Consider the following 15,395-nt stretch of genomic DNA (forward strand, 5'->3'; position numbering starts at 1 on the left):
GCTCTGAGATGAGAAACTCCGCATAATGTTTTCATTCTTCAATGCAATGTCCAGCATCCCCATACACATTCAAACGGCAACAAAATTATCAACTACTGAAGAGGTACATTTCATGCATTTTGATCAGCATTCTTAGAGCTTATGGATGTAAAGCCTAGACATTTTGCATTGGAACAAAGAGGAAAAGGCGAAAGCACTTTTTACACTCCAATGTACGTTAGCATTGTCCTGGAAACCTTGGACTGCACTGCAAATGCAGCTACTGAAATCAGGGCATCCCTTCCGAAGACTGTATTTCAACGGAGTGGAGGACTAGCATTGTTTGAAAGCTCCCCAGGCAAATTCTAATGTGTAGCTGAAGCTGAGATTAGATTCACTACTCTGAAGGAGAAGGAGCAGTAACTGAACAAGACAATTAAAACTTACTGAAATGAATTAAGTATGCAGGACTTTAAAAAATCAATGCCCTTGGGGCCGGAGCGATAGCACAGCGGGTAGGGCGTTTGCCTTGCATGCGACTGACCCAGGTTCGATCCCCAGCATCCCATATGGTCCCCCAAGCACCACCAGGAGTAATTCCTGAGTGCAAAGCCAGGAGTAACCTCTGAACATCGCTGGGTATGACCTAAAAAGAAAAAAAAAATCAATGTCCTTATCTTTCCAGCATCCATTAATGAATTTCTTTTTTTTTTTTTTTTTGCTTTTTGGGTCACACCCAGCAATGCTCAGGGGTTACTCCTGGCTTTGCACTCAGGCATTACTCCTGGCAGTGCTTGGGGGACCATATGGGATGCCGGGGATCGAACCCGGGTCGGCCGCGTGCAAGGCAAACGCCCTACCCGCTGTGCTATTGCTCCGGCCCCAATTTCTTTTATCTTAAACCTCCCTCAGAGTTATTTGTCTCTGCAGAGTGTCTGGTGCTCAGCTTCCTATTTCTTTGTTTCTCAATCTCTTATTGCAAGTCAGCTGTCTTGAGTTCAATCTTCCTGAAATGGCTCTTACTAAGTTCCAGCCAAGAATACAGCCCCACATCTTCTTATTTAAGAACAATGCTTTTAATGTTCAGGTGTATAAAAGAAAAAGTGGAATCATTTTGCTTAAGTCGTGTTGGCTGTGGGGGACAGAACAATCCTTCCCTTCAGAGATTGTGTTTAGAGACTGACACTGGCTTTAAAGCCAGTCTGAGAAGCAGAGTTCGAAAACCACCTCTCTTGTCGCGATCCTAGGATATTAACACAGGATGTGCCTGGCGCCTCAGGAATCCTCTAGGTTTTGCAGATCAAAACACCTATTTGTATAGAAAGCATCACCATGTATGAATTCATGTTTACATTGTTTGTTAGGTCCTGGTTCCTTTCCAAGTATGTCACAGGTAGTAACTCAGTCCTCGAAACTGGGTTATGGTGTGACTATCATCACTCTCATTTTAATGGGTGAGAACAAGGAATCCAAAGACATTATATTATATACTTAAGAAATGTGGGTACAAGCCATGATCTTAACCATCAGTTCCCTGCTTGCTCTAAAACAGGGTGAGTTTGCTCGCCAACATACATGTCCATCGTGCCATTGTGCAAACATGTTATTTCACCAATCCATCGTTAGGAGGATTGGCCCATCGTTTGGAGATACAGGAGTCCTTAAGATCAAACAAACAAACAAAAAAGAGAGACCCCAGTTTTCATGGACCTGGGAGAGAAGGAATATGTCAGCAAATTAGAAAATAAATTAGCTCAGGGAATGATGCTATTAAGAATGATGCTATTAAAAAGGAATGGCAGTAATTGGAGAGGATATATTTTACTCCATGAGGATTTACTCTAACTTGTCATTTCCTGGGATCATCTGCATCACTTGAGAGTTTTGTTAGAAAGGCATAATTTTTAGGCATCACCCTAAATCCATGCCAGAACCAGAGTCTCTGCCTTAACAGGCTCCCACGGCGATTTATGTGTGCATTCAAGTTTGAGACACCGAGTAACGGAGCAAGTTTTTGTTGTTGGTGGCCGAGAGTTGTTCTTTCTCTCTACTTCCTGTTTCTCCATCCCCTTCCCCTTCCTCCTCCTCTCTTTCTCTCTTTGTCTCGTTTCTCTTCCTCTCTCACACACATATTTGCATACTCCCAGAGTACACATATATAAGTGAAAATATGAAATTTTCATTCTGAAGTGTCATATTAATATTATATTTAAATACACAGTATTATCAGAAAAATCATATAAAAACAGCATTTTTGTTGTAGCACTAATGACATAATAGTGGGTTATATTGCTGATTCAACATGAAATGATTCATAGCTCTGACTAAAAACATCATAAAAGAAAAGCTGTAAGTAAAACTTCCACATCCCCTTTTAAGAACTATAATTTAATGCTTCAAGTCCAATGAAATGAATAAATTGATACTATTAAATTAATTGTATAAAGAACCCCCAATTTGCTATAATATATAGTATATAAAATAGGACTCCAATGTAAATTTGATCTAAATTAGCATGTCAATTATAAATATTAGCTAGGCACTTAATTATATAGTTATGTTTGTATTGTGAAAGGAAGATTCATATTGTTCACATATTAAATTTTAAAAAATTTAGTCTTATATAATCTCTTTCTCTGAGCAAAATATCTTGTCATAAGTTATACTAGAAAATCATCCCAATTACCTTAGAGTCTGAAGATGCTACTACTCAGAATGCTACTAGTGAAATACTGAATTTCTTTAGTAAAGCTCTGATGCATGCTTCATTTAGAAAAGTAAAAATAGTAGCTACTCAATATGGGGCCAGAGCGGTAGTACACTAGCTAGGGTGTTTGCCTTGCTCCTCGAGAACCTGGGTTTGATCCCTAGCACCCTATAAATGTGAGGAGGGATTTTTGAGCACAGAGTCAGGAGTAAGTGTGGCACAAAAAGTAGCACTGTGGTACTACTTTTTTGTCATCCTGTTGTTCATTAATTTGCTCAAGCGAGCACCAGTAACGTCTCCATTGTGAGACTTGTTGTTACTGTTTTTGGTATATTGAATACGCCTCGGGGAGCTTTCCAGGCTCTGCCGTAAGGGTGGGATACTCTCAGTAGCTTGCCAAGCTCTTCGTCCGAGAAGGACGGAGGAATCGAACCCGGGTCGGCTGCCTGCAAGGCAAATGCACTCCCCGCTGTGCTATCGTTCCAGCCTGGCACAAAAAGTAAAATAAATTGAAATAAGTTTTTTAAAAAAAGAAAATTTTTAAAGTACCCAGATTCCCCTACTGCACTGCTCAGCACCATTTCCTCAGAATTCATTTAGAAAAGGTCAAACAGAAGTTACTGGGCAAAAAATACCGTTTCAGCTGGTACTTGAAAACAAGTTGAACTGTCATCAGGCAGGGTGACACACTTCCAGTTTGTTTAGGATTTTCTCTCTTTTAACATTGAAATTTCCAAACGCGAGAACTTTTTCACTCCCTGCAAAACTTGGTCATTCTAGGGCACTAAAGATTAAGTAAAAGAACTCAGACAAGTTTCAAAAAACAGGATTTGTTCATTGTTTTGGAGGAAGCCAGAATCATCTACTACTCATGAAGACTGAACTAGATGCAGTGAAAAAGGCTGAGTTAAGTTGTGAAATGGCACGATGTCGGCAGTAAAATAAGATCAAAGTACTGTGTTAAGAATCTTTGGGTCGGGGCTGGAGCATAGCACAGCGGGTAGGGCGTTTGCCTTGCACGTGGCCGACCCGGGTTCAATTCCCAGCATCCCATATGGTCCCTTGAGCAGCGGCAGGAGTAATTCCTCAGTGCAGAGCCAGGAGTAACACCTGTGCACCACCAGGTGTGACTCAAAAAGCAAAGAAAAATCAAAAACAGAATCTTTGGGTTGATCAGTATGTGAGGGACAATTGAAAATAATGATCTGAAGCTCAGAAAAGGATAGAAATAGTCTTGATATCATACACATTATTCGGGTCTTTTCATTTTGGCGTTATTCATTATGGTATAGTGTATAAATTTTGTCTTTCTGTTAATCCTTCCTTCCTTATAACCCTATTTGGTTTTTGTTTTATAAATTGGATGGATTTTTCTTCTGCACCTGACTTCCTGCACAAGAACTCCTAATTACTTGTGTTTAATTATTTGAGAAAACTGGAATGATAGCACAGCAGCAGGGCGTTTGCCTTGCAGGCAGCCCACCCGGGTTCGATTCCTCTGCCCCTCTCAAAGAGCCCTGAAAGCTACCGAGAGTATCTCGCCAGCACAGCAGAGCCTGGCAAGTTACCTGTGGTGTACTCAATGTGCCAAAAACAGTAACAAGTCTCAAAATGGAGATGCTACTGGTGCCCACTTGAGCAAATTGATGAGCAACGGGATGACAGTGACAGTGAATTATTTGAGGTGCTAAAATCCTTCCCAGGCAACTTTTATAGTTGTGCTGTATATTTATTTTTGAATGGGGGGGGACATACCAGGTGGTGTCTGGGGGCTACTTCTGGCCATACTTGGGGGTCATTTCATCAGTGCTAAAACCTGGGCCATCTCCCTGGCCCAATAAGATCATTCAAAATATGTTGGCATTGTGCCAGCCTTTTCTGTGCTTTGTTGAGTTCCTTGGCTACGTAGGAATATGGTTTTTTATATCAAATTTGGAAAAATATTCATCATTTATATCTTTAAAGATTTTTGGTCACCTGCCTTCAAATCACACATATGTTAGACACTGAGTTAACCCACAGTTAACTAGTACTCTGTTCATATTAGTTTTTGTTCAGTTGTTTGCTTTTTCTTCTAATTTAATCTGATTAGTTACTATTGTCTACTATAATTATAATTTATATTATTATCCTTCCACTATAATATCTAATCTGATTTTCTTTTAAGACTATATCCTGGAAGTTAAATTTGGTCTTTTAAATATAGTATACATATATACTTAATTTTTTATGCATATTTACTTTAAATGTTTAATCTTTCCTCTACTGTCTTGGGCATTTGGAAAATAATTAGAATTAGCTTTAATGTCTTTATTGACTAATTCTGTCATTTGTATGCATATCATGTCTTTCATTTGTTTTTATTGCCTTTTCAATAGGAAAAAAACTTCTGTTCAGTGGGAAAGAAGAGTTTCCTTCATGTCCTCAAGCAGTTACAAATTACCATTCATTACTAACTGTACTAACTGTACTAACTGTACTCTCTGCACTAATCTAGATAATAGAAAAATCCATCTATTTCTATTGGTTTTTCTTATCATCGTTGATTGACATATTCTCCTGGTTTTATATATACCTAATCATCTTAATTAGATGCCTTAATTGTGAGTTTTACCTGTGGTGGTGGGTATTTTTTAAATTGTCACTGATACTCTTGAGTTTTGCTGAGATCATCATCATCATCATCATCATCATCATCATCATCATCATCATCATCATCACTGTCATTCCATTGCTCATCGATTTGCTCGAGGGGACACCCGTAATGCCTCCATTGCGAGACTTGTTACTGTTTTTGGCATATCGAATACGCCATGGGTAGCTTGCCAGGCTCTACCGTGTGAGCTGGATACTCTCAGTAACTTGCCTCCATTCTCTAAGAGGAATGGAGGAATCAAACCAGGTTGTCTGGGTGCAAGGCAAATGCCCTACCCGCTGTGCTATGATAGCTCCAGCCCTTACTGAGATGAAGTTGTAAAAATAAACAGGTTCTTTCCAAGTTTGCTTTTATGTTGTATTAAGTGAAACCAGTGCAGACTTCATTAGGACTGATTTTGCCCCACTTCTGAAGCATTAACCTTCATAATCTTCTCAATGACCCATGAATGATGAGATTTTCCACTTTGGTGTGCAGTATCCTGAACCATTATAAGTATTTCATGAGTTCCAGTCTGTTTCCTTTTGGTCCCTTTTATCGTTCTTTCCTCCTCATCTGCATGCATTTTCCTTGAGGCTTACAATGACCATTACGAATTTCAGGCTCTGAGGGAACTCTGTACATTGCTGACATTTTCTCCGCATGTAATCCCCATTCTTCAACATTCTGCTCTAAGGATTTCAGCTTCCTTGGTGTCTCCAGTCCACCAGCTCCAGCCCCACCTCCTCAACTTAAACTGACCACTGTGCTTGATCTGGGTATTTTTCTCTCTAGATTGTAATCTGGGGTACTCAGAGATTCATTTTATCTGCTTCCATTCTCTGAGGAAGTACTGTTTCCAGAATTCAATGCCCCCAAACCATAATTTTATAATCTTTTGTTACTGTTTTAATATTTCTATGGTCAAGAAAGTCTTGATCAAATTTTATTCTACTTATTCAAATTTTATTTATTCATATTTATATTCAAATTTAAACTATCTTGATCAAATCTTGATTATACCTTGAGCAGAAGTCTTGGTGTCTTCCTTTACAAACACATTTTTTTCTTTCTTTCAAACGACTGTGGAAAGTAAGATTGACACTCTAAGAATATTGCATATTTTATATTTCTAAATAAGATAAGCAGTAAACAAGTCACACTTATGTGACTTTCTTCCCTGGGAATAGCAAAAAATGCATATCTTACATTTCTATAACTCTTGTCATTGAATTATGTTTGTCCTGGAGATAAAGTTTAGCTGTAGCCATCCTTTTCTGTTTTAAAGTCTTTTAAATTGATCCCAGTATTATCTGATCAAAATGCCAAATTCGCATCGTTGGTCAATAATCATCTGTGGCCAAGAGTAGACATTGGCATTAATCAGAACTGGATTAGAATCCTGGTTCAACTACCAAATCACAGTAACATTCCTTGAGTTCTTATTATCTGCCCAGGTACTGTGTTAAGGGTTTTATATAAACAGCTTCACTGGTTTTTCATCTAATACCGCAGATGGTATTATTATTGTACCTGAGATGACTGGTATCAGATTCTTGTAGTCAATTGATGATGTTTTCAATGTTATAACTTTTTGTTTACTATAAACTTCAGAACATCTCTGTTAGATGACTCTCCAAAGGAATCAGTTGCCCCAGGAGTGTCCCCAAACAAAAGCAACCACTACCCAGAAGAAGCAATATCGTAGGAATTTCTGAATCTATATGTGAGGTAGAACAGAGATGAGGTGGGGCAGAGAGTAACACATGTAGACAGAGGACCACAGATACTAGCCACTGGCAGAAAAAGCACAGAGAACCTCAAGAAATATATAAAAAATGGTCAAGTGGATCTGAAGACTGAGAAGCCTAAAAGGTTCACTGATTTTTGTCTGCTGTAATTCTGACCCATGCCGTTATTTGTCCTTGTGGTTTTGTTTTACTGTGGAAGATTCTTATCTAAGTATACATACGTTATTCTGAAAAGTAGCATCAAAGAATTTAGCAGCTGAGACTTAAGGGCTCCTGTATATTTTCACACTAATACATGATTAGCATTCTCATTACCTAACTGAAAACCACTAACTCCTCAGCACCATCGCCTTCTTATTTCCTCATACTATTATCCCTTCTCAGAATCAGCAAGTTTGGGGTGAGGCAGGATTTGATCTCTGCTTTTTCAATGTTTTAAAAAAATTTTTTGTTTGTATTTTAGAAGTGCTTTATTGTTATACTTGGTTTTCATAACAATAAAATCAATAATTGTATTGTTTGTAGTTGTAATGTCCTATCAGAACATATGGGATATAGTAAATGTTGTTTTAAGTTCAAGTTCTTTTCAATAAGGGCAGTAATCATTAAACGAAGAAGGTCAAATGAATCAAACTCATCTAAATGAACTAGAAAAAAAAGAACAAAGGAAGCCCACAGTAGGAGTCAAATCATAAAAATTAACAGCTATAATATAGAAGTAAAAAAACAATACAAAATATTAATGAAGCCAAGAGGTTTTTTAAGAATTATAAGAATAAATAATTTTCTAAACTCATATATATGTATATATACACACACCTTATATATATAATATATATCTTTACATGACGTTGTCAAGATGGCGCTGATGCCGCCCAAACCCCTCGCGCTCTCCAGAACCCAGCTCAACATCTCGCCTTAGACAGTGCTCGGCTCAGCACATCAGGCATAGAAGTCTACGCGTGATCGCTGCTGGTATTCTATGCATGATTCCTGATGGACATCACTGGCTGTTTTGCAAGATTCGGGCAGAATGGCATCGGCGGGGCATGGAGAAACCGCAACAACAGCCACACCATCTCTGGGGCCGAGTTGCAGTGCCCGGACATAGAGCCATGGCCGCAGTTGCGCAGTGACTCACCCACTGTGGGGTGCTGTCAGCCAACCACCGGGTGACATGGGACTTGGCGCAGGTGTTTGACCTGGCACAGACCCTCCGTGATAGGGTCCTGCTCTGCCAGCTGCTCAACAACCTCTGGGTACACTCCATCAACCTCAAGGAGATCAACCCAAGGCTGCAGATGGCCCAGGTGCTGCCCAGAGATGCAGGCAGGTGCGTGTTTGTCAGCATGCAGATCCTTACAACATGCCAGTCGACCAAAAGCTTACATTTGGTAGAACTGGGAATGGCTATAAAGACAATTAGAGGTCTCCCCAAAAGTCTCTGTCCCTCTCGGAGAGTCTGGCAAGCTACCGAGAGTATCTCGCTGGCATGGCAGATCCTGGCAAACTACCCATAGTGTACTCGATATGCCAAATAAAGTATCAATGACGGTCCTCATTCCCCTGACCCTGAAAGAGCCCCCAATACACCATCGGTCTACACTAGCATGTGACAGGGATGAATGGAGACATTACTGGTGCCCGCTCGAGCAAATCAATGAACAACGGGATGACAGTGATACAGTGATGTAATGTCCTACATGCTCTCTGTATATAACTTGTTTAATATTTACAAAAATACATTGTAATTCCATTGGCAATGCATAAAGGCATATTCTCCTTTGGTGATTGGAAAAATCCCACAACTGGTTTACTAGAGCTGGGATTCAAACATTTTGACTGTGGTGTTTAGAACCACTATCTTGAAGTGCTCCATGAAGACAAAATTCTTTGCTAAAGCCGGCTACATTGATTTCCACCTAACATGTTCCATCAAATTTCTCACCAATGGATTTATGCCACCCTAAATTGGACGAGTTGGTACCAAATATTTAGTCCATGAACTTGGCTATTCAAATAGTAGAAAGTCGAATTTTTGATAATTTTCTATTCTATGTCATTCCTGATCAGTCATTCCATTTTCTCCATATTTCCTTCCTGGTGCAATGCCCCAGAGCCCAGGTATCTGCCATTTTGACAATTATACATCAAATTGTTTTTAAGAATCCCCTTAGATTATGTAAATATTGATCATGTAAATATTGATTTATAGATTATATAAATATTGATTTTTTAATAGAAATGATCACAAATAATAACATGTAAACTGCAGCTACGCTTTGTATAATATAAAGCTTTGGAGAAAGCAGGTTAATTATTGTAAGAAAATAATATTGAAGTCTCTGGATTTCGTTTTTTCACTTATGTTTGTTATGGTATCCTTGGGGCAACTGTTAGAGATAGAGGTAGGGCCTAGTAGCTAATTCCAAAAGCTTGTATGGCAACTTTTTCTATCAGATTCCTTATCTTAAGAATGAAATAATCTTTGTTTTATCTTAGAAGACGGTATGAAACAAAACATACAAACACAGTTTGAAAATTATTGTCTTGAATATGTACATACATTTAGTATATTGGTTGATAGATGATGCATTCAAATCTGTTCTAATTTTTTGAACTATTTTGGTTTGCTTTGTTTTGGGGTAGTATTTGGTGGGACACTGGGCTTATTCTTGGTTCTCTACTCAGGAATTCTTCCTGACAGTGCTTTGTGGACTATAAACGAGGCTGGAGGCGTGGGTGGGGGATTGGGATGGGTTGTCAGATCAGCTTCTGATGGATGCAAGGCACGCAACATAATCCTTTTCCAGCTCCTGTTTTTTGCACTTTTATGACATTTTTGCTTCATTTTATTTTTATTCCATTCATGATAAAGCTACAATTTTTATTTTATTTTATTTTTAACATAGCACTCAAAGATGTGTTCCAAACCAATAAATTACTAATATAAAACACCATTTCTAAAGCCCGTGCCAACTCTTGGCAGTAATTTTGAATTATTCTTGGTCTGTATGCTATTGTTTAACATTTAGTATACTTCGTTGCTCTTACCATCCCTGTCAAACGAATCTAAGGCTATCACAGTGATACATCTCCCATACATAGCTTCCTATTCTAGATCCTTTTCCTTTACTATCAAACTGCATTTGAATCCAGTTCACGGGAGTACTTTTATAAGCTGATTTGCACTAGAGTGGCTGTGATTATCCTTGAAGTTGGCTAGACCTGTCTGACCTTGGGAACAAGTTTTATTTAACAGAGACCTAAACATACTTAACCTTCATCCCCCCAAATTTACCTCCGAGAAATTTTTGTCACCAAGAAGAGAAAAAAAGGATGATATCTCTGGGTTTGATCTACTAATGATGGACCAAATTGTTTGTTTTAATGTTTACACATGACAGCACATAATGGTGGCATTTGCAATTGTTGTATGCCTCCTTTCTCATTCTTAGTATGAAGAATCAAATCAAGTTGGGGCTTGTTTGGGGGAGCCCAAGGGGCACATATAGTTAGAAATAAAACAGTAGTTTACTTTCCTTGCTTATCCTACTAGGATATAAAAGACACTTCCAATAGTGTTTGTTTTCTTTTTCCTGGAAGTCTTTAGACAGAAGATAATTCGCTAATGTTCTAATCAACTCAAATTTATACTTTAAGAATTCTAAGCTTAATGTTAATTCTGATCTCTGCTTAACTGAATTTTTCAAATGACTCGAATTAAAGGGATATTTCCTTTTACTAATGGATAAAAGTTATCAGCATGTGCTTAGTTTTATAGTTCTGCTGGCATGGATGTGGATGAATTTAACATATATTTATTTATTTTGGCTACATTAAGTGAATCTGCCTCTTTCAATTCATGTGTTCTACTAATGATGATGCAGGTTTTTATTTGATTTGGTTGTAAATGTATAAAAGGACAGGAGGAATTTCAGTTGTCAGGATAATTCCATTCAATTTCTCATGCTCTCCCAAAGGTTCTGCAGAGTTTAAATATGTGAAATTGTTTTGAAAGATTTTAACTTCCTTTTCCCCTCCCCACCCCCTTAGGCAGCTGTGCTGTTTCAAAAGAGTCATTTCCTGGAATTTTATTGGAGTATTTTTACTGGCTTATCAGTAGCACTATTATTCTCTTACGTATCTAAGAGGTGATAGAAATGATGCAGAAAAGTCAATAATAGTATCATAATTTTGTAATGATCTATTTTTGGCCTCTCTACTACCTCTTCAAGGCTATTTGTTAGTAAGTTTCTAGGTCATGTGTTTAGGTTTGGTATTTTGATAAAAACCCATTTAGCCTCACATACACTGGGATGCATGATTCCTCAAAGGAGCTAAGGAAGGATATAGGTTAAGACTAAACTTGGCTTTGATAATAGAAAATCAACTCTAGAAGTGTAATTAGACAGGGTTCTGTTTAATTTTTGCTCTCCCTCTAGCACATTAGAATAGTCAACCCTGCCACCTGGACTGTTTGGTTGTCCAGGGAAGCCATTCAGGGCCTGAGTGTGTTTCTGGAATTCTGCCCCATCATCCCTACTGTGTGGTTTCCATCCCTGTGGTTGAAAGATAAGAAATCTACCTGGAGTCATTCAAGGAAGGGAAGGTTCTAGGCAAAAGCACATACCAGCGGATGTAGTGCTTAATCAACGAGAAAGCAAGAGCTTTCCTAGAAGTTGAATTGAATATTTATTTGCTTATATCTGGTTATCAAGAACTAGGTTGCATGGCTAAGAGAGTCTGGGAAATGTCTTGACTCAATCTTAAGCACACTCAATAAGGGTATTTTGTAAAGGAAGAAGGATATGTGGGTAATAGGTAGATAACTAGCAACGTCTATCAAGAAGGGACACAGAGAAAAGGAAATTAGTAGAGAGCAAATACAACAACTCTAATCTAAAGGTCAATCTTGAAGCTACCAGTGTAAATATAAAGTATTTCTTTGAAACACCTGGACTTGAGCCTGTGAAACTTGCAATTTTGAATTTACAGACATGGAAAACTGAAAAGTGTCCACAAATCATTGATGGGTGGTTTTCAGAGAGGTGTACTCAAAACTTCAGAGGCAGGAAGAACATTAGAAAGGAAACTTGCTAGTTTTACAATGAGAATTTTGCCAATTGAGTATACCAAATATTGATGTTCTCTCACATACAACTATCTCCTTGTAAACAAATGTGTGTGAGATGTCAAATCATTAGAAAGAAATCAAAGGGGGGGTGTGATGATAAACTTAGTGTAATAAAGCCATGAAGCCACTGGAGCCTGGGATTCCCATCTTCCTATGTTCTGCAGATAATAGTATCCAGGAATAAAAGACTGGGTCCTTTATGCCCAAGCAAATTCAAGATGGATTGCCTGTAATTGCACATCTGGGCTCTTCTTTCCTTGGCTTCATATTTTGATGAATTCTTCCTCCCTCCTTCCTTTTTAGAGTAGCATGAGGGATTAAGCTCAGGGGTCTCATGCATTGAAGGCATTTATTCTAGAACTGAAGCACAACCCAAATCTTCGTAACGACTTGTCTTGATTGTCATACATATTTTTTTAAAAGTCCCACATTTTAATTACGGTATTGTCATTTACAATACCATTACCAATAGTTGCATGCACACATCCTTCCAACAGCACCCTCCCATACCAGAGTGCTTGCTCACCTCCACAAACTCCTCCCATCTACCCTTTCCTCTTTAGCTAAGCTCAGTTATTTCTGTAGACCAACTCCTCGGATGTTTTGTTTGTTTGTTTGTTTGTTACCATTTGATATGCCAGAAACAGTAACAATAAGTCTCACAATGAGACGTTACTGGTCTTACTGTTACTGTTGATTCCTTAAGCTGTATATTTTATATATCCCATTATGAGAGAGATTATTGTTTATGTTACTTTCTTTTTTATTTCACTCTGCATGATCTATAGTTCCATTCATGTAGCAGTACATTGCATGCTTTCATCTTTTCTTACAACTACAAACTTTTCCTAAGTGTATATACACCACAACTTCTTTTTTTTTTTATTTTTTTTTATTTTTTTTTTAATTTATTTATTTTTAATTAGAGAATCACCGTGAGGGTACAGTTACAGATTTATACACTTTTGTGCTTATACTTCCCTCATACAAAGTTTGGAACCCATCCCTTCACCAGTGCCCATTCTCCACCACCCGTAAACCCAGTGTCCCTCCCACCCTCCCCAATCCCATCTCCCCCCCACCCCACCCTGCCACTGTGGCAAGGCATTCCCTTCTGTTTTCTCTCTCTAATTAGCTGTTGTGGTTTGAAATAAAGTACACCACAACTTCTTGATCCATTCATCCATACTTGAACATTTGAATTGTTAACACATCCTGGCTATTAGACTAAGGGCTACAATGAACATACGTCTGCATACATATAATCCTTTTGAATTAATGTTTTTGTGTTTTGGGAGTAGATGCCAAGAAATGATATCACTGGCTCATATGGGAGTTCTGTTTTTTAGTTGTTTTGTTTGGGTCACACTGGCTATACTCGAGGCTTACTCGAGTTATTACAGTGGAGAGAGTGCAAGGCAAGCACCTGATCTACTCTACTATCTCCTGAGCTCCTAATTTTGCTTTTTTTGGGGGGGGGCTTTTAATTTTTTAAAATTTATTTATTAGTGAGTCACAGTGAGGGTACAGTTATAGATTTATACATTTTCGTGCTCATGTTTCCCTCATAAAAAGTTCGAGAACCCATCCCTTCACCAGTGCTCATTCTCCACCACCAATAAACCCAGCATCCCTCCCACCCCCCCAATCCCATCTCCCCCCGCCCCCCGCCCTAATTTTGCTTTTTCTTGAGAAATTGCCATACTGATTTTCCTAAAGGTTGAACTAGATTGACTGTTTTATTATTCACTTACACAAAAATTACTCAAACTGTTATTTCAGTCAGTATTTAAAAAAAATAAACCTTCATGAGAAAAGAAAATCCTTGTCCACGTTGAACAAAATTATATTGGAGGAGGCATTGTTTTTGAGTTGCTTTGCCCTGAGTTTCAGTTTCCAAGAACCTATTGAGGATTAAACTAATTTATCATGTTAATATTTTAACTCTGGTTTTAACCTGAAGTCTTTTAACCTGAAGTCTTTATCTGGTCAATTAGTCAGCTTATGGGATAACATACAAAAGTGAGGGCAGATAACTTGACAAGGGGTAGTGGTATATTCTGGGCTTAATGGTGGAGAAATGTGTGACCATGATTAGAATAATGTTGCTTTGCCTATAGCTCTAGGTAAAGGTTAGTTGACAAAAGCTGGGGCCTTTGGTGAAGGAATTTATTTTGTTTGTTTCCTAATTTAAACACTGTGGTTTGCAAAGATGTTCATAATGCAATTGTTCTGGCATTCATTGTTTGAACACCAATCCCACCACTAGTGTGGCCTTCCCTTCACTATGATCCCAGTACCCCTCTCCCAACCAGGCCAGCCCACTTACTGTCACTGTCACTGTCATCCTGTTGCTCATCGATCTGCTCAAGTGGGCACCAGTAACATCTCCATTTTGAGAATTGTTGTTACTGTTTTTGGCATATCGAATACAACATGGGTAGCTTGCCAGGCTCTGGCGTGCGGTCGAGATATTCTGGGTAGCTTGCTGGGCTCTCTGAGAGGGGCGGAGGAATCGAACCTGGGTGGGTCGCATGCAAGGCAAACGCCCTGCTACTGTGCTATTGCTCCAGCCCCCAGCCCACTTAGTAGGCACAAAATAACATATTATTTGTTACCAAAAAGGGCAAATGGAATTACTAAAAAATAGTTCTGTAGCACTGTAGCACTGTCATCCGTTGTTCATTGATTTGCAGGCACCAGTAACGTCTCATTGTGAGACTTATTGTTACTGTTTCTGGCATATCAAATATGCCATGGAGAGCTTGTCAGGCTCTGCCGTGCGGGTGGGAGACTCTTGGTAGCTTTCTGGGCTCTCTGAGAGGGCTGGAGGAATCAAACCCGGGTCAGGCGCGGGCAAGGGCAAAAAATAGTTCAGTAAAAGAAAATTTGTGAAAATTGTTATATCTCACAATGATGTTATTAAAGTCATTCAAGATTTACTGAGTTATTTGTTGCTAGTTGAGCTTTCTGTTTTTGTTTATTGGGCTTAGTGGACTTTTACGCTACTTTTCCATCTAATTTGTTGTGTTCTTACTGGGCTGTCAGTATTGTGGAATTTGGAGGTGGCATGTGGTTGCATACTGCAGGAGCTGTAGAACTGGGAAGATTCTTTGACTTGGCAGCTCTTGAGATTAGTCATGAGTATGTGAAGCTGGGCCATGTACATGCTGGGGTCTTTGGACC

This window comes from Sorex araneus, chromosome 2 (assembly GCF_027595985.1).
Source record: "Sorex araneus isolate mSorAra2 chromosome 2, mSorAra2.pri, whole genome shotgun sequence".
NCBI classification, from domain to species: domain Eukaryota; kingdom Metazoa; phylum Chordata; class Mammalia; order Eulipotyphla; family Soricidae; genus Sorex; species Sorex araneus.